Below are 24490 nucleotides of genomic sequence, written 5' to 3' on the forward strand. Positions count from 1 at the left end.
CTGGGCAGCATGATTACTGAAGTTCAGCACTGGCCAGAATATATATTAGAAGTGCCTAGGCACTAAATATAGCCCCTGCCAGTATAAAAAGTAGTGATGAGCGGATTCGGTTTTACTCGGTTTTACTCGGTTCTCAAAACCGAATCTTATTGGCTCACTGATGTCACGTGTTTTGGATAGCCAATAAGATTCGGTTTTGAGAACCGAGTAAAACCGAGTAAAACCGAATCCGCTCATCACTAATAAAAATGTTGAATATGAGCGGGACTGAAGCGCGCCGGTGAGGGGGCGTGGCTTAGCCCTCAAAGCTAACCAGCGCCATTTTCTCTTCACAGGAGATGCAGAGATGCTGGCCCTGACCTCCACACTTCTGTACAAGTAACAGGGTGCAAAACGAAGGGGGGGAGGTGGGGGGGCACAGTAATTTGGTGCTATTATTATTTGATATAAAAGCGCTAACAGGTCTGAGGCAATGTGTATAAAGTCTCAGTACCAGGATAGGCGCTGGGGTGTGAGCTGGTAAACTCCCTCTGTGTTTCTCTAACAGGCTGTGGGTCTGTCCCCCATAGCCCAGTGTGATTGTGCGTGTCGGTACGTGTGTCTCGACATGTCCCCGGAGGAAGTTCCAGTGGGGGCAGATAAGGCGCTGGGAGTGACCCTGTCGGCACCGCCGACAGCTGATTGGGTAGATATGTTGAGTACGTTGAATGCAAATGTGGCGTTATTAACTAAAAGGCTGGATAAATCTGATTCTCAGACCCAAACATGGAGAAAATCCATGGAGGACGCCTTGTCTCAGGTACAGACCCCCTCAGGGTCACAAAAGCGTTCATTTACCCAGATAGCAGATACTGATACCAACACAGACTCTGACTCCAGTGTCGACTATAGTGATGCCAGTTTGAATCCGAAACTGGTTAAGAGTATTCAGTACATGATTGTGGCAATTAAAGACGTATTACATATCACAGAAGTCCCTACTATTCCTGATACAAGGTTTGTATAAGGGTAAAAAACCTGAGGTGACGTTTCCCCCCTCTCATGAGCTGAACACTTTTTTTGAAAAAGCTTGGGAATCTCCTGACAAAAGGTTACAGATTCCCGAAAGAATTATAATGGCACATCCATTCCCCTCTGAGGACAGGGAAAAGTGGGAGGCAACCTAAATGTGGACAAAGCTCTGTCAAGACTGTCAAAAAAGGTGGTGCTTCCGTCTCCTGACACGGCTGCCCTAAAGGACCCTGCGGATCGTAAGCAGGAAACTACCTTAAAATCCATTTATGTCACTATGGGTACGCTGCTCAGACCTGCCGTTGCGTCGGCCTGGGTGAGTAGCGCTATTGGCAAGTGGGCAGATAACTTGGCATCTGACATAGATACCCTGGATAGGGATAGCATTCTTTTGACTCTCGGTTATATCAGGGACGCTGCAGCCTACCTAAAGGATGCGGTGAGGGATATTGGCCTGTTGGGATCAAGGGCCAATGCCATGGCAGTCTCGGCCAGGAGAGCACTGTGGATTCATCAATGGAATGCTGATGCCGACTCTAAGAAAGCTATGGAGGCTCTCCCGTATAAGGGTTGTGTCTTATTTGGTGACGGCCTCGCTGATCTAGTATTTACGGCTACCGCGGGTAAGTCATTATTTCTTCCTTATGTCCCTGCACAACAGAAAAAGACGCCTTACTATCAGATGCAGTCCTTTCGCCCCAATAAATACAAAAAAGGTAGAGGGTCGTCCTTCCTTGCCTCTAAAGGTAGAGGAAGGGGAAAAAGGTCACCTGCTGTGGCAGGTTCCCAGGAGCAGAAGTCCTCCCCGGCTTCTGCCAAGTCCACCGCATGATGCTGGGGCTCCACTACAGGAGTCCGCACTGGTGAGGGCATGTCTCCGACTCTTCAGTCAGGTCTGGTTTCACTCGGGCCTGGATCCTTGGGTGTTAGACATAGTGTCCCAAGGGTACAAACTGGAGTTTCAAGACGTGCCCCCCCACCGATTTTTCAAATCAGCCTTGCCAGTTTCTCTGCCAGAAAGGGAAGTAGTGTGCGCTGCGATACAAAAGCTGTGTCAACAGCGGGTCATTGTCATGGTACCCCCGTCACAACTGGGAGAAGGGTTTTATTCGAGCCTGTTCGTCGTCCCAAAGCCGGATGGCTCGGTCAGACCGATGCTGAACCTAAAATCCCTCAATTTATATCTGAAAAGTTTCAAATTCAAGATGGAATCTCTTCGAGCAGTAATCTCCAGTCTGGAAGGGGGGGATTTTATGGCGTCAGTCGACACCAAAGATGCCTACTTAAATGTCCCAATATATCCTCCACATCAAGCTTTCCTGAGGTTTGCTGTTCAGGATTGTCATTACCAATTTCAGACGTTGCCATTTGGTCTTTCCACGGCTCCGGGGATTTTCACCAAAGTAATGGCGGAAATGATGGTGCTCCTACGCAATCAGGGTGTCACAATTTTCCCGTACTTGGACGATCTCTTGATAAAGGCGAGATCAAAGGAGCAGTTACTAAGAAACGTTGCGCTCTCCCTGACAGTTCTGCAACAACATGGTTGGATCCTAAATTTGCCAAAGTCACAGTTGGTTCCGACAACACGGCTATCTTTCTTGGGCATGATCCTGGACACGGAATTGCAGAGAGTGTTTCTCCCAGGGGATAAAGCTCTGGAAATCCAGAACATGGTCAAGGAGATTCTGAAACCGGCAAGAGTGTTGATTCATCAATGCACTCGGGTGCTGGGGAAGATGGTGGCAGCCTACGAAGCCATTCCGTTTGGCAGGTTCCATGCCAGGGTGTTTCAGTGGGACCTGTTGGACAAGTGGTCCAGATCTCACCTGCACATGCACCGGAAAATAAGCCTATCTTCCAGGACCAGAATATCTTTCCTGTGGTGGCTCCAAAGTTCTCACCTTCTAGAGGGACGCAGGTTCGGGGTCCAGGATTGGGTCCTGGTGACCACGGATGCAAGCCTCCGAGGCTGGGGGGCAGTCACACAGGGGAAAAATTTCCAGGGAAAATGGTCAAGCCAGGAAGCTTGTCTGCACATAAATGTTCTGGAATTAAGAGCCATCTACAACGGCCTTCTACAAGCGGAACATCTTTGCGGTCTGCCCGTCCTGATTCAGTCGGACAACATAACAGCAGTGGCGTACATAAACTGCCAGGGTGGAACAAAGAGCAGAGCGGCGATGGCAGAGGGCACAAAAGTTATCCGCTGGGTGGAAAAACATGTAAGCGCTCTGTCAGCGGTCTTCATTCCCGGCGTGGACAACTGGGAAGCAGACTTCCTCAGCAGACACGATCTCCATCCAGGAGAGTGGGGTTTTCATCAAGAGGTCTTTGCAGAAGTGACAAGTCAGTGGGGAATTCCTCAAATAGACATGATGGCGTCTCGCCTCAACAAGAAGCTTCAGAGATATTGTTCCAGGTCGAGGGACCCTCAAGCCAGTGCAGTGGACGCCCTGGTAACACCGTGGGTGTTTCAGTCGGTATATGTGTTCCCTCCACTTCCACTCATTCCAAAGGTGATACGGATCATAAGAAGAACAAGGATTCAGGCGATACTCATTGTTCCAGATTGGCCACGGAGGGCCTGGTATCTGGATCTTCAGGAATTACTCATAGGAGATCCCTGGCCTCTTCCTCTAAGAGAGGATCTGTTACTGCAAGGGCCGTGCGTGTTCCAGGACTTACTGTGGTTGCGTTTGACACCATGGCGGTTGAACGCCAAATCCTAGCTCGAAAGGGTATTCCCGGTGAAGTCATCCCCACTCTGCTTAAAGCTAGAAAGGAGGTTACGGCGAAGCATTATCACCGTATTTGGAGAAAGTATGTGTCTTGGTGTGAATCCAAGAAGGCTCCTACGGAAGAATTTCAGCTGGGTCGTTTTCTCCATTTTTTGCAGGCAGGTGTGGATGCGGGCCTAAAATTAGGCTCCATTAAAGTGCAGTTTTCGGCCTTATCAATTTTCTTTCAAAAAGAATTGGCTGCCCTTCCAGAGGTTCAGACTTTCGTGAAAGGAGTGCTGCACATTCAACCTCCGTTTGTGCCCCCAGTGGCACCATGGGACCTTAACGTAGCGTTGCAGTTTCTTATGTCACACTGGTTTGAACCTTTACGAAAGGTTGAGTTAAAATTTCTCACTTGGAAAGTGGTCATGCTTTTGGCCTTGGCGTCCGCAAGGTGGGTGTCGGAATTAGCGGCTTTGTCTCACAAGAGCCCCTATTTGATCTTCCATGTGGATAGAGCGGAATTGAGAACTTGTCAACAATTTCTGCCAAAGGTGGTTTCTTCGTTTCACATGAACCAACCTATTGAGGTGCCTGTGGCTACTGAAGCCTTGGCTGATTCAAAGTCTCTCGATGTAGTCAGAGCTTTGAAAATTTATGTCGCCAGAACGGCTCAGATTAGGAAATCAGAGGCTCTGTTTGTCTTGTATGCTCCCAACAAAATTGGGGCTCCTGCTTCTAAGCAGACTTTTGCACGCTGGATCTGTAATACGATTCGGCATGCTCATTCGACGGCTGGATTGCCGTTACCGAAGTCGGTGAAGGCCGATTCTACCAGGAAGGTAGGCTCACCTTGGCCGGCTACCCGAGGAGTCTCGGTGGTTCAACTTTGCCGAGCAGCTACTTGGTCGGGTTCAAACACTTTTGCTAAATTCTACAAGTTTGATACCCTGGCTGATGAGGACTTCATGTTTGCTCAGTCGGTGCTGCAGAGTCGTCCGCACTCTCCCGCCCGGTCTGGAGCTTTGGTATAAACCCCATGGTCCTTTTGGAGTCCCCAGCATCCTCTAGGACGTATGAGAAAATAGGATTTTAATACCTACCGGTAAATCCTTTTATCCTAGTCCGTAGAGGATGCTGGGCGCCTGTCCCTGTGCGGACTATATCTGCAGTACTTGTTGATAGTTATTGCTTTTGTTACACAGAGGTTGTGTTTCGGTTATGTTCAGCCTGTTGCTGTTTTTGGTTCATGCTGTTAACTGGTATTTTCTTAAAAGCCATGTTGTTGTATGGTGTGTTGTGGTGTGAGCTGGTATGTATCTCACCCTTAGTTTAACAAAAATAATTTTCCTCGAATGTCCGTCTCCATGGGCACAGTAACTCTAACTGAGGTATGGTGGAGGGGCATAGAGGGAGGAGCCAGTTCACACCCATTTAAAGTCTTAAAGTGCCCATGTCTCCTGCGGATCCCGTCTATACCCCATGGTCCTTTTGGAGTCCCCAGCATCCTCTACGGACTAGGAGAAAAGGATTTAACGGTAGGTATTAAAATCCTATTTTAACCATCTGTGCTGATCCATGGATATCTTGAAAACCTGAATGGTTATGGCGCCTTGAAGACTGAGTTTGGGAACCAGTTCTCCAATGACATATTACAGCTTAATTACCTATTTCTTTAACCTGCTGCTAGTTCCAGTACCTGAGTTGGATCCTGCGAACTTGAGCTTTATGAACCTGTAGTCTCACCAACCAGCATACCCCTGTCACGGACATCATTTTCTCTTACGTCCTAGGGGATACTGGGAATCCATTTAGTACCATGGGGTATAGAAGGGTCCACTTGGAGCCGTGGGCACTATAGAAGTTTGATAACGTGTGCTGGCTCCTCCCTCTATGCCCGTCCTACCAGACTCAGTTTAGAAAATGTGCCCCGGAGGAGCTGGTCACATCTCTGGAAGCTCCTGGAGAGTTTTCTGCATTTATTTTAAAAATGTGTTATTTTCAGGCAGGACTGGATGGCACAAGCCTGCCTGCTTTGTGGGACTTAGTGGGGTGAGGTTGGGCCGTTCCCCCCCTAACGGTCAATGGTCCCGTTCCCCGCTGACATGACGCTAGCTCCTGAGGGAACTATTCGCAAGCCCCACCATGGCGAGCGTACATTCCCGCAGCACGCCGCCACCCCTAACAGAGCCGGAAGAATGAAGAGTGGTGAGTACTAAGCTGGCGTCCCAGTTAGCGGGTCACCAGCCATTATGGCAGCATGAGGGTACGGAGACGCACGGCTTCTAAACGGGGCAGACTGATTCTCCTAAGTACCCAGTATAGTGTACACAGTACCCAGACTGGCACAACAGCCATAAATTGTGGCTTACTCCCTTTTCAGCACACAGACACATAAAGCCAGTATAAAGAAGAGCAGGAAGACCGCACGCCATTGAAGGGGCAGGGCTTCACTATGAGCGGATCCAGCAGCACACAAGCGCCATTTTCCCTACTGCAGCTGACACAGACGCTGACTGACATGGATGCGCAGCTCCTCCGGAAAGCCACCAGTTTACCTCAGCGGTACCAGGGGGTCATAGCAGGGGGGAGCGATTTACTAGTGTACTAAGTCCCTAATCTAGGTACTTAGTCTGCGACCCAGCTGAGCTTGGCATTAGCGATAAGGGCGCCGTGTGCTGGTTCCATACTCTCTCTGTGTCTCTCTGGAAGGGCTCTTTGTGGGTTAATTGTGCTTTTACCCTTTCCTGTGTGTGTGCTGTCGCTACTGCAGTATGTCAGGCAAAGAGTGTATTTCATGTAAGGTACAGCTTTCCTCTTCTCCAGGGAGTTCACTAGTGTGTACTCAGTGTAGTATCCCTTCCCAGGCTGGTGGGCAAGAACCAGCATGGCTGGACTCCATTAGGGAAATGATTTCCGCCATTTCTACAAAATTGTCTCAAATGAGAAGGAGATGCAATACTTAAGGCAGTCTATGGCTGAGTTTATGAAAAAGGACTCAGTACCCAGACCATCATCTCTGTGCTCTACCGTTTGTCCGCAAAAACAAAATTTGGCCCATATCCTGCATTCTGACTCTAATAATGAAGGCTCAGAAATGGAGGAAGGAGAGGTGGTCATAAAGGTGTGGGAGGGTACTCTGTCACAGGGTGTAAAGGCTATCATAGATGCTATCAGAGAAATTCTAAGTATCCCTGATAAGGTGACAGAGGAGAGTGAGGAATCTTACTTTAATTTAAAGAAGAAATCCTCAGCCACTTTTCCTGTGTCTAAGGAACTAAATACCCTGTTTGAAGAACCGTGGGTAAATCCAGATAAGAAATTTCTAATTCCTAGACGGTTGTTATCATATTTTCCTTTTCCTCCTGAGGATAGGAAAAAATGGGAAAATCTACCGATAGTGGATGCATCAGTCTCCAGGCTCTCACATAAAATTGTATTGCCTGTCCCTAGTGCAGCCTCCCTGAAAGATGCGGCTGATCGTAAGATTGAGACTATACTCAAATCTTTGTATACTGCTGCTGGGGTGGCCCAGAGACCCACTACAGCATGTGGGTGGATTATACGAGCCATTGCTAAATGGTCAGGTAATTTAATTGAGGGGTTAGACACCTTACCTCAAGAGGAAATTTTTTGCTCCTGCAGCACATACAAGACTCTGCGAACTTTATGGTGGAAGCCATGAAGGAGATAGGTTTGCTTAATGCATGCACTACGGCTATGGCAGTGCCGGCACGCAGGAGATTATGGCTACGTCAGTGGACTGCTGATGCGGACTCCAGGAAAGGTGCGGAAGGCCTGTCTTTCACAGGTGAGGCCTTATTTGGAGATGAACTCGACAAATGGATCTTCCTAGCTACTGCGGGTAAGTCCACATACCTACCTTCTGCAGTCCCGCCAGCTAGGAAGGCTTACTCAGGACCCAATTTACAGTCCTTTCGGACTGCTAAGTCTAGGGGCAAGGCCAGAGGTTTTTCTACCACCGCCAGAGGTGCTAGAGGAAAACCACGCAAACCAGCGACTGCTGGTTCACAGGAACAGGGCTCGGGCTCTGCTTCCTCAAAACCTTCAGCATGACGGTGGACCGCGATGACTGGAAGACAGGCGAGTGGGAGCCCGGCTAAAATTCTTCAGTCACATCTGGGCAAGATCATGCCAGGATCCCTGGGTCATAGACTTTATATCCCAGGGATACAGACTGGAGTGCCAGGAGCTCCCACATCACAGATTCTTCAAATCAGGCTTACCAGTTTCACAAGAGGCAAGAATAACCTTACAGGATGCCATTCAAAAAACTGTTACAGACCTAGGTCATTGTTCCAGTTCCACCTCATCTATTCCAGCTTGTTTGTAGTACCGAAACAGGATGGTTCGGTAATACCAATTCTGAACCTCAAGTCGTTGAACCCGTACTTACGAGTGTTCAAATTCAAGATGGAGCTCTGAGAGCGGTGCTCTCAGGTTTGGAGGAGCGGGAATTCCTAGTGTCTCTGGATATCAAGGATGCGTACATTCATATTCCGATCTGGCCGCCTCATCAGGCTTACCTATGGTTTGCACTGCAGGACTGTCACTACCAGTTCCAGGCCCTGCAATTTGGTCTCTCCACGGCACCGAGGGTATTCACCAAAGTGATGGCAGAGATGATGATACTACTCCGCAAACAAGGAGTCAGCATAATTCCGTACCTGGATTATCTTCTGATAAAGGCACCGTCCAGGGAGCAGTTGTTGGAGAACATTGGTCTCTCAACCAGACTTCTCCTGGATCATGGATGGATTCTGAACCTACCAAAATCTCACCTAGAACCAACGCAGAGGCTTTATTTCCTGGGAATGATACAGGACACAGAGTCTCAGAAAGTGTTCCTTCCCTTGGAAAAGGCAATGGTTATCCAGTCGATGGTACGGGCCGCCTTGAAGCTGACCCGGATCTCAGTACATCTCTGCATACGCCTTCTGGGGAAAATGGTGGCTTTTTACGAAGCAATTCAGTATGGAGAGTTTCATGCGAGGTCCTTCCAGCTGGATCTGTTGGACAAATGGTCCAGATCGCATCTTCACATGCACCAGAGGATTCGTCTGTCGCCAAAAGACAGGATCTCCCTCTTGTGGTGGCTACAAACTTCTCACCTAACCGAGGGTCAGAGGTTTGGGATTCAGAATTGGATTCTGCTAACCACAGACGTAAGCCTCAGAGGTTGGGGTGTAGTCACCCAGGTGGTTCAGTTTCAGGGAAGGTGGTCAAGTCAGGAAGTCGTCCTTCCAGTAAACATCCTGGAACTCAGGGCTATCCACAACGCCCTTCTGCAGGCCTCTTCTCTTCTTCATAATCAGGCCATTCAGGTTCATTCGCACAATGTGACGGCAGTAACGTACATAAACCGACAGGGCGGAACAAAAAGCAGAGCCGCAATGTCAGAGGTGTCAAGAGTTCTCCTCTGGGCAGAAAAACATGCCGTGGCGTTGTCAGCGATCTTCATTCCGGGAGTAGACAACTGGGAAGCAGACTTCCTCAGGATTCCTAGACGGTTGTTATCAACTTTTCCTTTTCCTCCTGCACCCGGGGGAATGGGGCCTCCACCCGGAGGTGTTCCGGTGGTTGACACGTCGGTGGGGGTATCCACAAATTAACATGATGGCTCAACAAGAAGCTCAAGCAGTATTGTTCCAGGTCGAGGGACCCACAGGCAGTGGCGGTAGACACCCTGACAACTCTGTGAGTCTACCAGCTAGTGTACGTGTTTCCTCCAATCCCTTTGATCCCAAGAATTCTAAAAGAATAAAAAGTGAAAAGGTTCAAGCAATACTCATTGCTCCGGATTGGCCAAGAAGGGTCTGGTATGCGGATCTTCTCGAGATGCTGATCGAAGTTACGTGGCCTCTGCCTCTTCGAGAGGATCTTATGCAACAGGGCCAGTTCATCTATCAAGACTTACCACGGCTATGTTTAAGGGCATGGAAGTTGAACAGCTAATTCTAGCCAGGAGAGAGATTCCTGACAAGGTCATCCCAACTATGATCCAAGCCAGGAAGGGGGTACCGTCTAAACATTACCATCGTATCTGGAAGAAATATGTCTCTTGGTGTGAGAGCAGGCAGTATTCTATGGTGGAATTTCATCTGGGACGTTTCCAGGTTTTTCTGCAGTTGGGAGTGGAAGTGGGTCTACGCCTAGGCTCCATAAAAGTTCCCATTTCGGCCTTGTCTATTTTCTTTCAGAAACAATTGGCTTCTCTCCCTGAGGTCCAGATGTTCTTGAAAGGTGTTCTGCACATCCAACCTCCCTTTGTGCCTCCCACTGCACCATGGTATCTCAATTTGGTGCTGCAGTTCCTTCAATCGGACTGGTTTGAACCGTTACAGGAGAAGTATGTAAGGTACCTTACGTGGAAGACCATCAGACTGCTGGCCTTGGCTTCAGCAAGACGTGTGTCGGAGCTGGGGGTGTTCTCTTACAAGAGCCCCTACTTGATTTTCCATGAGAACAGAGCTGAACTCAGGACTCGTCATCAATTTCTTCCTAAGGTGGTGTCCGCTTTTCACATCAGCCAACCTATTGTGGTTCCGGTTGTTACGGACGCCTCTGCTACTGCAAAGTCTTAGAATGTGGTAAGGGCTTTGAAGGTGTGTGTAAAGAGAACAGCTCATCACAGGAAATCGGACTCGCTGTTCATTCTTTATGATCCCAATAAGATTGGGTGTCCTGCTTTAAAGCAGTCAATTGTGCGTTGGATCAGGCTCACTATCCAGCACGCTTATTCCACAGCAAGTTTGCCGATTCCAAAATCTGTTCAACCCACTCTACTAGGTCAGTGAGTCCCTCTTGGGCGGCTGCCTGGTTGTCTCGGATTTACAGCTCTGCCGATCAGCTACTTGGTCTGGTTCAAACATGTTTGCCAAGTTTTACAAGTTCGATACCTTGGCTTCTGAGGACCTTCCGTTTGGTCAATCTATTCTGCAGGAACCTCCGCACTCCCACCCGGTTTGGGAGCTTTGGTACTTCCCCATGGTACTAAATGGATTCCCAGTATCACCTAGGACGTAAGAGAAAATAGGATTTTAATTACCTACCAGTAAATACTTTTACCGTAGTCCGTAGGGGGGATTCTGGGCACCCGCCCGGTGCTTCGTTATTCCTGCACTGTTACTTGGTTAAGTAATGTTGTTTGGTTCAGCTGTTGCTGTCCCTGTTGGCAAGTTTGGTTAGCATGGCTTTCCTTTTGTTCTGGTTGTGCTGGTTCGAATTCTCACCACTTTCCTTTTCTATATCCTTCTCTCAAAGTATGTCCGTCTCCTCGGGCACAGTTTCCTAGACTGAGTCTGGTAGGAGGGGCATAGAGGGAGGAGCCAGCACACATAATCAACTTCTATAGTGCCCATGGCTCCAAGTGGACCCGTCTATACCCCATGGTACTAAATGGATTCCCAGTATCCCCTATGGACTACGAGAAAAGGATTTACCGGTAGGGAATTAAAGTCCTATTTTCTCATACGTCCTAGAGGATGCTGGGGTCCACTTCAGTACCATGCGGTATAGACAGTTCTGCAGGAGCCATGGGCACTCCAAGACTTTTCAAAGGGTGTAAACTGGCTCCTCCCTCTAATACCTCCTCCAGACCTCAGTTTTAGAAATGTGCCCAGGCAGACTGGATGCACTCCAGGGGAGCTCTACTGAGTTTCTCTGAAAAGACTTATCTTAGGTTTTTTATTTTCAGGGAGGAATGCTGGCAACAGCATCCCAGCTTCATGGGACTGAGGGGGTAGAAGTAGGAACCAACTTCCTGAATAGTTTCATGGCTCTGCTTCTGGCTGACAGGACATCATTAGCTCCTGAAGGGTACTGAACGCTAGCTGTGCCTAGATGCTCACTCCCACAGCACGCCGTCACCCCCCTTGCAGAGCCAGAAGTCAGAAGACAGGTGAGTGTTAGAAGAGAGATCTTCAATCAAGGTGACGGCTAAAGGTACCGCGCGGCTGGCGGGAGCACAGCGCGCCATACTGCCCATACAACTCAGGCACTGCAGGGCGCGGGGGGGCGCCCTGGGCAGCATGAAACCTTATAAAACTGGTAGAAATGGGGCATAAGATGCAGAGGCACAGCCCTACCCCCGCCAGTATAAATATAGTTATCAGAATCTCTGAGGAGAAACGCACCATTGCGGGGGCGGAGCTTCCTCCTCAGACAGCCAGCACACTGCTCAGCGCCATTTTCTCTCTCCTCAGGCTGCAGAGACAACGCTGGTCCTCCTCCACTACTGAATACAAGTATCAGGGTGCAAAACAGGGGGGGGGGGGCACAGTGAAAGTGGTGCTTTATATTGTGAATTTACATTATAAAAAAGCGCTGCATGTCAGTGGGCATTTTATATTTCACAGGCATTGTGTTACTGACGCTGGGTTTGTGAACTGGCTGCTCCTATCTGTGTCCTTCTGACAGATTTTACTGTGGGTCTGTCCCCTATAAGTCCCGGAGTGTCTGTGGTGTGTTTGTGCATGTGTGTGACATGTCTGAGGCAGGGAGTTCTTCCCCTGAGGGAGCCATTTAAGGGACACAGAATTGTAATGTGGTGGCGCTGCCGACACACCACAAGCCTGAATGGGTGAAAGAAATACGTGATAGTGTGAATCATATCAGTAGGAGATTAGATAAGTCTGAGTCTCATGCAGAATGCTGGAGAAAATCAGTGGAAGATGTGATTTTTCAGGGTTCTGCTTTCTCATCCACAGGCTCTGGGTCACATAAGAGACCGTTTGCAAACATTGTACATACTGATACCGAGACTCTGATTCCTGTGTCGACGATAGTGATTCCAGGGGGATAGATCCCAAATTGGCAAAAAGCGTACAATATATGATTGTTGCTATAAAGGAGGTCATAGAAGTTATGGAAGCCCCTACTGTACCTTAGGAGAAGGCTTATTTCTATAAGGAATAGAAATGTAAGGTAACTTTCCCTCCTTCCCATGAGCTAAATACTCTTTTTGAGGGAGTTTGGGTGAATCCTGAAAAGAAATTTCATATTCCCAAAAGGATTCAGATTGCTTATCCTTTCCCATTAAAGGACTGGAAAAGATGGGAGTCACCCCCGGTGTTAGACAGTGCACTGTCAAGGTTAACAAAAAAGGTGATTCTCCCTGCACTCGGGACGGCTTCACTAAAGGAGGCGGCAGACCGCAAAATGGAGACTACGTTAAAATCTATGTGGCCAATGGTATGCTGCTCAGACCCACCATTGCTTGCGCGTGGGTGAGTCGTGCTATCGAAAAATGGTCAGATAACTTGTCATCGGAAATTGACACGGTTGATAGAGACGAGATACTCCTACCGTTAGGTCATATCAAAGACGCTGCCTTATACATGCTGGAAGCTGTGAAGGATATTGGACTCGGGTTAAAAGCCGCTACCATGGCAGTATCGGCTCGGAGGGCGTTGTGGATTCGCCAGTGGAATGCTGATGCAGATTCCAAAAGAAATATGGAGGCTCTCCCGTATAAAGCTGAGGCGTTGTTTGGTGATGGGCTGGATGCGTTAGTCTCGGCGGCTACCGCAGGTAAGTCGACATTCTTGCCTTATGCTCCTACACCAGCGAAAAAGACACATCACTCTCACATGCAGTTCTTTCGGCCCAACAAATACAAAAAGGCCAAAGGTTCCCCCCTTTTTTGCAGGTAGGGGAAGGGGAAAAGGAAGGAAATCCACAGCGTCTCCCGGATCGCAGGAGCAGAAGTTCACCCCTGCTTCTGCCAAATCTGCAGCATGACGCTGGGGCTCCCTTGCGGGAGTCCACTCGGGTGGAAGCAAATCTGAAACTTTTCAGTCAAATCTGGATTCAATCTCGCCTGGACCCATGGGTCTTACAAATAGTGACCCATGGGTACAAACTAGAGTTTCAAGACGTCCCCCCATGCCGATTTTTCAAATCGACCTTACCAGCTTCTCTTCCAGAAAGAGAAGCAGTAACAACGGGAATTCAAAAATTATGTCAGGATCAGGTCATTGTCCTGGTACCCTTGTCACAGCAAGGCGAAGGTTTTTATTCAAGCCTCTTCGTAGTTCCGAAGCTGGACGGCTCTTCAGACCGATTTTAAACCTGACAAATCTGAATCTCTACCTGAAAAGGTTCAAGTTCAAGATGGAATCCCTGAGGGCAGTGATTTCCAGTCTGGAGGAGGGGGACTTCATGGTGTCAGTAGACATAAAGGATGCTTACTTGCATGTTCCCATTTATCCTTCTCGCCAAGCTTATCTGAGATTCGCAGTACAGGATTGCCATTACCAGTTCCAGACGTTGCCGTTCGGACTCTCCACGGCACCGAGGGTATTCACCAAGGTGATGGTGGAGATGATGGTCCTCCTTCGTTAAAAAGGAGTCAATATAATCCCTTATCTGGACGATCTCCTGATAAAAGCGAGATCCAGGGACCAGTTGGAGCAGAACATCGCACTCTCCCTGTCAATACTCCAACAACACGGTTGGATCATGAATTTTCCAAAGTCGCAGTAGGAACTGGTGACAAGATTGTCCTTTTTAGGGATGATTCTGGACACAGAAGTACGGAGAGTATTTCTTTCAGTGGAAAAGGCTCTGGAAATCCATGTTCAAACAAATATTGAAACCAACAAGCGTGTCGATCCATCAATGCATTCGGTTGTTGGGGAAAATGGTAGCGGCCTACGAGGCCATACAGTTTGGCCGATTTCATGCCAGAGTATTCCAGTGGGACCTGTTGGACAAGTGGTCCGGATCCCACCTACACATGCACCGGAAAATAATCCTGTCCCCCAAAGCCAGGATTTCGCTCCTGTGGTGGCTACACAGTTCTCACCTACTAGAGGGACGCAGGTTTGGGATTCACGACTGGGTCCTAATAACCACGGATGCAAGTCTCCGATGCTGGGGAGCTGTTACACAGGGTTAAAGCTTCCAAGGAAAATGGTTAAGTCAGGAAGCCTGCCTTCACATAAACGTTCTGGAATTGAGAGCCATTTACAACGGCCTTCTACAAGTGGTACATCTTCTTCAAGATCATCCCGTGCAGATCCAGTCGGACAATGTAACAGCAGTCGCGTAATAAACAGGCAAGGCGGAAAAGCAGAGCGGCAATGGCAGAGGTGACAAAGATTCTCCTCTGGGCAGAAAGACATGTAAGAGCTCTGTCAGCAATTTTCATTCCGTGAGTGTAAAACTGGGAAGAGAACTTCCTCAGCAGACACGATCTCCATCCAGGAGAGTGGGGCCTCCACCAAGAAGTCTTCGCAGAGGTGACAAGTCTTTGGGGAGTTCCTCAAGTAGACATGATGGCATCTCGTCTAATGACAAAACACAGAGCGATCGGGCACAGGTCACAGAATACAATAATGAGTATAGAAGAAAAGACCAAAGTCGGACAATTAATTACCCTTAGTAACGGGAGTGAGAAAATATCCACAATTTTTTCTGTTATATGCTGTCCTAGTTGGTGGTGCGCCCAGAGCCAGGAAGTACATAGACTAGCAATGGGAGAAAAAGAAGGCTCTTGTGTGGGCGCACTCTGTACAGGAAAAAAAGTTCTTATATTATATATCAAGGAATGTTTAAAACATAACTTTTATTGGTGATAATATAAACATGATTACCCATCTAAATGATCCATAGGAAAAATGAAGAATTTAAAAAATTTTTAAAATGTTCTGGTCTCTTTATTCCAAAGAGTAATTGGAAAGGTTGTAGACACTGAATTGTCATACCCCCATTTCCCCTGACCAGTACAGATTTCTGTATTAATAGGACCGAGGAGTGGTCAAAGCATTATTATGAAAATATCCAACTGGGATCACTTATATTAAGTTAATATATTGCTAATCAATGGTCACCAGACTTTAACACCTGAATTGTTGACAGATGCCACAATTGTAGATAGAGAAAACATTGGGCTGCACTAAACATACACTGAGTAAATAAGATGGGAAGATATAGAATAGAAATAGTGGTGATACTGCTGTTGGCGTGTCTTCTCACACAGAGAGGAAAATAATTCCTACTCTACAACACCAGGTATTCACAGGCAGTCTCCTTTCCTGGTACTAACCCGGCCTAACGCTGTTTAGCTTCCAAGATCGGACAAGATCGGGCGATGGCAGCGCGGTATGATAGTAGAGGATAGTATGATCAGTACGCCAATGAGAGTGCACCTATATAGGAAATAATTAAGTAGGAAATGATAAGAAAAAATAGAAAAGAGGAGGGAAATGAATAAGTAAAGTGGGTGAAAATAGGTGGATCTGCTTTCCACGTTAGGCACGGTTCAACAGTTCCCACATTCGTGGTCCTGTGCTCCGTGGATCGTGGATGAGAGTCCACGAAAAAGGTGAAGGAGTGAATTGGTCTAAATTGTTATTCTGGAATAAAGTGGGTTGTGGACCCAAATAAGAAGTACAGGGAATTGTATTAATTAATAACACAGAGTATTGCTGTGGATAAACCTGTCTGACAAAATAATCACCACAGTAAACTGATGAATAGAGCAGCCTGCCTGCAAATACTGTCGCAAAGATCTTCCTCAGGTGTATTAATTATCACAGAGTGTTGTGCTAGGCGGCGGCATTGATCTCATCGCAGAAAAAATGAACATATGCATGTGTGTTTCATACACAGTGAACCATCTAAGTCGAAATACAGTAACAATTTTTACATGCCAAAAAATCCACGATCAGTGCAGATCAATGCTAAAATAAACCAGTGTAACACAAATACTGTATATAATCTCAAATGAGGAAAAAAACAGCTTGTCTGTGGTTGTGAATAATCCTGACAGAAGATATCTATCTGGTACCAAAAAAAAATCATACAAATTATGATATAAGAGATAATAATGTACTGGCCTCTGTTGGAGACTAGAATTACAGCCCGTGTCAGAGGACAAGCCTCACATAGAAAAAGATGTAATAATAAACTCTAGTAAGCAATTTATACAGATGCACTTAAAGTGTGTCTGAGTGCAATATTACTGTCTGTGTATCCACAGAGCAGAAGGGGCTTACGGAACTCCAAACCAGAGGGCAGAATCAGTGCATAATCAGGTGCAGAGAACTGGTGCCATAAAGTCACTCCATGTGCGGACCCCCCGTGTGGAAGATGCGTTTCGCCCATTAGGGCTTGTTCACTTCCGGGTTCGCAGTATCACCACTATTTCTATTCTATATCTTCCCATCATATTTACTCAGTGTGTGTTTAGTGCAGCCAAATGTTTTCTCTATCTACAATTGTGGCATCTGTCAACAATTCAGGTGTTAAAGTCTGGTGAGCATTGATTAGCAATATATTAACTTAATTTCTCTGACGTCCTAAGTGGATGCTGGGGACTCCGTCAGGACCATGGGGATTAGCGGCTCCGCAGGAGACAGGGCACAAAACTAAAGCTTTAGGATCAGGTGGTGTGTACTGGCTCCTCCCCCTATGACCCTCCTCCAAGCCTCAGTTAGGTTTTTGTGCCCGTCCGAGCAGGGTGCAATCTAGGTGGCTCTCTTAAGGAGCTGCTTAGAAAAAGTTTTTAGGTTTCTTATTTTCAGTGAGTCCTGCTGGCAACAGGCTCACTGCATCGAGGGACTTAGGGGAGAGAAGTTCAACTCACCTGCGTGCAGGATGGATTGGCTTCTTAGGCTACTGGACACCATTAGCTCCAGAGGGAGTCGGAACACAGGTCTCACCCTGGGGTTCGTCCCGGAGCCGCGCCGCCGACCCCCCTTGCAGATGCTGAAGATTGAAGGTCCAGAAACCGGCGGCAGAAGGCTTTTCAGTCTTCATGAAGGTAGCGCACAGCACTGCAGCTGTGCGCCATTGTTGTCACACACTTCACACCAACGGTCACGGAGGGTGCAGGGCGTTGCTGGGGGCGCCCTGGGCAGCAATGTATAATACCTTATTCTGGCTAAAAATACATCACATATAGCCCCTGGAGGCTATATGGATGTATTTAACCCCTGCCAGGTCTCAGAAAAACGGGAGAAGAAGCCCGCCGAAAAGGGGGCGGGGCCTATTCTCCTCAGCACACAGCGCCATTTTCCCTCACAGAAAGGCTGGTGGGAAGGCTCCCAGGCTCTCCCCTGCACTGCACTACAGAAACAGGGTTAAAACAGAGAGGGGGGGCACTTATTTGGCGATATGTATATATATATTAAAATGCTATAAGGGAAAAACACTTATATAAAGGTTGTCCCTGTATAATATAGCGTTTTTGGTGTGTGCTGGCAAAACTCTCCCTCTGTCTCCCCAAAGGGCTAGTGGGGTCCTGTCCTCTATCAGAGCATTCCCTGTGTGTGTGCTGTGTGTCGGTACTTGTGTGTCGACATGTATGAGGACGATGTTGCTGAGGAGGCGGAGCAATTGCCTGTAATGGTGATGTCACTCTCTAGGGAGTCGACACCGGAATGGATGGCTTATTTAAGGAATTACGTGATAATGTCAACACGCTGCAAGGTCGATTGACGACATGAGACGGCCGGCAAACCAATTAGTACCTGTCCAGGCGTCTCAAACACCGTCAGGGGCGCTAAAACGTCCTTTTACCTCAGTCGGTCGACACAGACACGGACACTGACTCCAGTGTCGACGGTGAAGAAACAAACGTATTTTCCTTTAGGGCCACACGTTACTTGTTAAGGGCAATGAAGGAGATGTTACATATTTCTGATACTACAAGTACCACAAAAAAGGGTATTATGTGGAGTGTGAAAAAACTACATGTGGTTTTTCCTGAATCAGATAAATTAAATGAAGTGTGTGATGATGCGTGGGTTTCCCCCGATAGAAAATTATTGGCGGTATACCCTTTCCCGCCAGAAGTTATGGCGCGTTGGGAAACACACCTTAGGGTGGATAAGGCGCTCACACGCTTATAAAAACAAGTGGCGTTACCGTCTCCAGATACGGACGCCCTCAAGGAGCCAACTGATAGGAGGTTGGAAAATATCCTTAAAAGTATATACACACATACTGGTGTTATACTGCGACCAGCGATCGCCTCAGCCTGGATGGGCAGCGCTGGGGTGGCTTGGTCGGATTCCCTGACTGGAAATATTGATACCCTTGACAGGGACAGTATTTTATTGACTATAGAGCATTTAAAAGATGCATTTCTATATATGCGAAACTCTGGCATCAAGAGTAAGTGCGATGTCCATATCTGCCAGACGATGTTTATGGACACGACAGTGGTCAGGTGATGCAGATTCCAAACGGCACATGGAAGTATTGCCGTATAAAGGGGAGGAGTTATTTGGGGTCGGTCCATCGGACCTGGTGGCCACGGCAACAGCTAGAAAATCCACCTTTTTTACCCCAAGTCACATCTCAGCAGAAAAAGACATAGTCTTTTCAGCCTCAGTCCTTTCGTCCCCATAATATCTGCCCAGGGATAGAGGTAAGGGAAGAAGACTGCAGCAGGCAGCCCATTCCCAGGAACAGAAGCCTTCCACCGCTTCTGCCAAGTCCTCAGCATGACGCTGGGGCCGTACAAACAGGTGCGGTGGGGGGTCGTCTCAAGAGTTTCAGCACGCAGTGGGCTCACTCGCAAGTGGACCCCTGGATCCTACAAGTAGTATCCCAGGAGTACAGATTGGAAATTCGAGACGTCTCCCCCTCGCAGGTTCCTGAAGTTTGCTTTACCAACGTCTACCTCCGACAGGGAGGCAGTATTGGAAACAATTCACAAGCTGTATTCCCAGCAGGTGATAATCAAAGTACCCCTCCTACAACAGGTAAAGGGGTATTATTCCACACTATATTGTGGTACTGAAGCCAGACGGCTCGGTGAGACCTATTCTAAATGGAGTCACTCAAAGCAGTGATAGCGAACCAGGAAGAAGGGGACTATATGGTGTCCCTGGACATCAAGGATGCTTACCTCCATGTCCAAATTTGCCCTTCTCACAAAGGGTACCTCAGGTTCGTGGTACAAAACTGTCACTATCAGTTTCAGACGCTGCCGTTTGGATTGTCCACGGCACCCCGGGTCTTTACCAAGGTAATGGCCGAAATGATGATTCTTCTTCAAAGAAAAGGCGTCTTAATTATCCCTTACTTGGACGATCTCCTGATAAGGGCAAGGTCCAGAGAACAGTTGGAGATCTGAGTAGCACTATCTCAAGTAGTTCTACGACAGCACGGGTGGATTCTAAATATTCCAAAATCGCAGCTGTCTCCGACGACACGTCTGCTGTCCCTAGGGATGATTCTGGACACAGTCCAGAAAAAGGTGTTTCTCCCGGAGGAGAAAGCCAGGGAGTTATCCGAGCTAGTCAGGAACCTCCAAAAACCAGGAAAAGTGTCAGTGCATCATTGCACAAGGGTCCTGGGAAAAATGGTGGCTTCTTACGAAGCGATTCCATTCGGCAGATTTCACGCAAGAACCTTTCAGTGGGATCTGCTGGAAAAATGGTCCGGATCGCATCTTCAGATGCATCAGCGGATAACCCTGTCTCCAAGGACAAGGGTGTCTCTTCTGTGGTGGCTGCAGAGTGCTCATCTACTAAAGTGCCACAGTTATGCATTCAGGACTGGGTCCTGGTGACCACGGATTCCAGCTTGAAAGGCTGGGGAGCAGTCACACAGGGAAAAAATTTCCAGGGAGTGTGATCAAGTCTGGGGACTTCTCTCCGCATAAATATACTGGAGCTAAGAGCAATTTACAATGCTCTAAGCTTAGCAAGACCTCTGCTTCAAGGTCAGCCGGTATTGATCCAGTGGGACAACATCACGGCAGTCGCCCACGTAAACAGACAGGGCGGCACAAGAAGCAGGAGGACAATGGCAGAAACTGCAAGGATTCTTCGCTGGGCGGAAAATCATGTGATAGCACTGTCAGCAGTTTTTCATTCCGGGAGTGGACAACTGGGAAGCAGACTTCCTCAGCACGACCTCCACCCGGGAGAGTGGGGACTTCATCGAGAAGTTGTTTCCACATGATTGTGCACCGTTGGGAAGACCAAAGGTGGACATGATGGCGTCCCGCCTGAACAAAAAACTGGACAGGTATTGCGCCAGGTCAAGAGACCCTCAGGAAATAGCTGTGGACGTTCTGGTAACACCATGGGTGTACCAGTCGGTGTATGTGTTCCCTCCTCTGCTTCTCATACCAAAGGTACTGAGAATTATAAGACGTAGAGGAGTAAGAACTATACTTGTGGCTCCGGATGGGCCAAGAAGGACTTGGTACCCGGAACTTCATGAGATGCTCACGGAGGACTCAGGGCCTCTGCCGATAAGAAGGGACTTGCTTCAGCAAGTACCATGTCTGTTCCAAGACTTACCGCGGGTGCGTTTGACGGCATGGCGGTTGAACGCCGGATCCTAAGGGAAAAAAGGCATTCCGGAAGAGGTCATTCCTACCCTGGTCAAAGCCAGGAAGGAGGTGACCGCACAACATTATCACCACATGTGGCGAAAATATGTTGCGTGGTGTGAGGCCAGGAAGGCCCCATGAAGAAATTTCAACTCGGTCGATTCCTGCATTTCCTGCAAACAGGAGTGTCTATGGGCCTCAAATTGGGGTCCATTAAGGTTCAAATTTCGGCCCTGTCGATTTTCTTCCAGAAAGAATTGGCTTCAGTTCCTGAAGTCCAGAAATTTGACAAGGGAGTACTGCATATACAACCCCCTTTTGTGCCTCCAGTGGCACTGTGGGATCTCAACGTAGTCCTGGGATTCCTAAAATCACGTTGGTTTAAACCGCTCAAATCTGTGGATTTGAAATATCTCACATGGAAAGTGACCATGATGTTGGCCCTGGCCTCGGCCAGGCGAGTGTCAGAATTGGCGGCTTTGTCTCACAAAAGCCCATATCTGATTGTCCATTCGGACAGGGCAGAGCTGCGGACTCGTCCCCAGTTTCTCCCTAAGGTGGTGTCAGCGTTTCATCTGAACCAGCTTATTGTGGTACCTGCGGCTACTAGAGACTTGGAGGACTCCAAGTTGCTAGATGTTGTCAGGGCCCTGAAAATATAGATTTCCAGGACGGCTGGAGTCAGGAAAACTGACTTGCTGTTATCCTGTATGCACCCAAAAAACTGGGTGCTCTTGCTTCTAAGCAGACGATTGCTAGTTGAATGTGTAGTACAATTCAGCTTGCACATTCTGTGGCAGGACTGCCACAGCCAAAATATATAAATGCCCATTCCACAAGGAAGGTGGGCTCATCTTGGGCGACTGCCCGAGGGGTCTCGGCTTTACAACTTTGCCGAGCTGCTACTTGGTCAGGGGCACACCCTGGCTGAGGAGGACCTGGAGTTCTCTCACTCGGTTCTGCAGAGTCATCCGCACTCTCCCGCCCGTTTGGGAGCTTTGGTATAATCCCCATGGTCCTGACGGAGTCCCCAGCATCCACTTAGGACGTCAGAGAAAATAAGATTTTACTTACCGATAAATCTATTTCTCGTAGTCCGTAGTGGATGCTGGGCGCCCATCCCAAGTGCGGATTGTCTGCAATACTTGTACATAGTTATTGTTACAAAAAAATCGGGTTGTTATTGTTGTGAGCCGTCTGTTCAGAGGCTCCTACGTTTGTCATACTGTTAACTGGGTTTAGATCACAAGTTATACGGTGTGATTGGTGTGGCTGGTATGAGTCTTACCCGGGATTCAATATCCTTCCTTATTGTGTACGCTCGTCCGGGCACAGTATCCTAACTGAGGCTTGGAGGAGGGTCATAGGGGGAGGAGCCAGTACACACCACCTGATCCTAAAGCTTTAGTTTTGTGCCCTGTCTCCTGCGGAGCCGCTAATCCCCATGGTCCTGACGGAGTCCCCAGCATCCACTACGGACTACGAGAAATAGATTTATCGGTAAGTAAAATCTTATTATAAGTGATCCCACTTGGATATTTTCATAATAATGCTTTGACCACTCCTCGGTCCTATTAATACAGAAATCTGTACTGGTCAGGGGAAATGGGGGTATGACAATTCAGTGTCTACAACCTTTCCAATTACTCTTTGGAATAAAGAGACCAGAACATTTTAACATTTTTTTCAATTCTTCATTTTTCTCATGGATCATTTTAGATGGGTAATCATGTTTATATTATCACCAATAAAAGTTATGTTTTAAACATTCCTTGATATATAATATAGGAACCTTTTTTTCCTGTACAGAGTGCGCCCACACAAGAGCCTTCTTTTTCTCCCATTGCTAGGCATCTTGTCTAAACAAGAAGCTTCAGAGATATTGTTCCAGGTCGAGAGACCCTCAAGCAATAGCAGTGGATGCTCTGGTGACCCAGTGGGTGTTTCGGTCGGTATATGTTTTCCCTCCACTTCCACTGATTCCAAAAGTTCTCAAAATAATAAGAAGAACAAGAGTTTGAGCAATCTTCATAGCCCCAGACTTGCCAAGGAGGGCATGGAATCCAGATCTTCAGGAGTTGCTCATAGAAGATCCTCGGCCTCTTCCTCCTTGAGAGGACCTACTACAGCAGGGGCCGTGTGTGTATCAAGACTTACCGCGGCTACGTTTGATGGCATGGCTGTTGAGCGCCGGATCCTAGCCCGAAAGGGTATTCCCAAGGAAGTCATCCCCACTCTTATTCAGGCCAGGAAAGCAATAACGTCTAAACATTACCACTGTATTTGGAGAAAATGTGTGTCTTGGTGTGAATCCAAGAAGGCTCCTACGGAAGAGTTTGAGTTAGGACGTTTTCTCCATTTTCTGCAGGCTGGTGTGGATGCGGTCCTTAGATTGGGGTCAATCAAGGTCCAGATTTCGGCCTTATCAGATTTCTTTTAAAAACAATTGGCCTTCTTTCCAGAAGTTCAGACGTTCGTGAAAGGGGTTTTGCACATCCAGCCTCCATTTGTGCCTCCAGTGGCACCATGGGACCTTAATGGGGTGTTGCAGTTCCTTCAATCAGATTGGTTTGAACCTCTGCAGGAGATAGAATTGAAGTTTCTCACTTGGAAAGTGGTGATGCTTTTGGCCTTGGCATCCGCAACGCGGGTGTCTGAGTTGGGGGCCTTGTCTCACAAGAGCCCTTACCTGATCTTCCATGAAAATAGGGCAGAGTTAAGATCTCGTCAACAATTTCTTCCAAAGGTGGTTTCGTCCTTCCACATAAACCAACCTATTGTGGTGCCAGTAGCTACTGACACTTTCACTGAGTCAAAGTCTCTAGATGTGGTTAGAGCTTTGAAGATTTGTGTCGCAAGAACAGCTCGGTTACGGAAAACAGAGGCTCTGTTTGTCCTGTATGCTCCAAGCAAGATTGGGTGTCCTGCTTCTAAGCAGACTATTGCGCGCTGGATCATAGGGACAATTCAGCACGCTCATTCTACGGCAGGCTTGCTGGTACCGAAGTCGGTGAAGGCCCATACTACTAGGAAAATGGTCTCATCCTAGGCGGCTGCCCGGGGCGTCTCGGCTTTACAACTTTGCCGAGCGGCTACTTGGTCAGGGTCAAACACATTTGCTACATTTTATAAGTTTGACACTTTGGCCGATGAGGACCTCAAGTTTGGTCAATCAGTGCTGCAGGGTCATCCGCACTCTCCCGCCCGTACTGGAGCTTTGGTATAACCCCATGGTACTGAAGTATACCCCAGCATCCTCTAGGACATATGAGAAAATAGGATTTTAATACCTACCGGTAAATCCTTTTCTTCTAGTCCGTAGAGGATGCTGGGCACCCGACCCAGTGCGTACTTTACCTGCAGTTTGTTCATTATTGTTACATAAGTTGTGTTACATTTGTTTTCAGCATGTTGCTGCAAATGGTTCATGCCTGTT

General features: G+C 47.8%; 1 protein-coding gene and 1 pseudogene across 2 annotated transcripts in view; one reads left to right on the plus strand and one right to left on the minus strand.

The window, feature by feature from the left end:
- The window catches only part of RPRD1A (regulation of nuclear pre-mRNA domain containing 1A), a 448635-nt gene that overhangs the window by 347869 nt on the left and 76276 nt on the right, over nt 1–24490 (plus strand). The gene's annotated exons all lie outside the window — the stretch shown is intronic.
- Nucleotides 15756–15874, minus strand: LOC134931554 (5S ribosomal RNA; annotated as a pseudogene).

Source organism: Pseudophryne corroboree, chromosome 5, assembly GCF_028390025.1.
Source record: "Pseudophryne corroboree isolate aPseCor3 chromosome 5, aPseCor3.hap2, whole genome shotgun sequence".
Lineage (NCBI taxonomy): Eukaryota > Metazoa > Chordata > Amphibia > Anura > Myobatrachidae > Pseudophryne > Pseudophryne corroboree.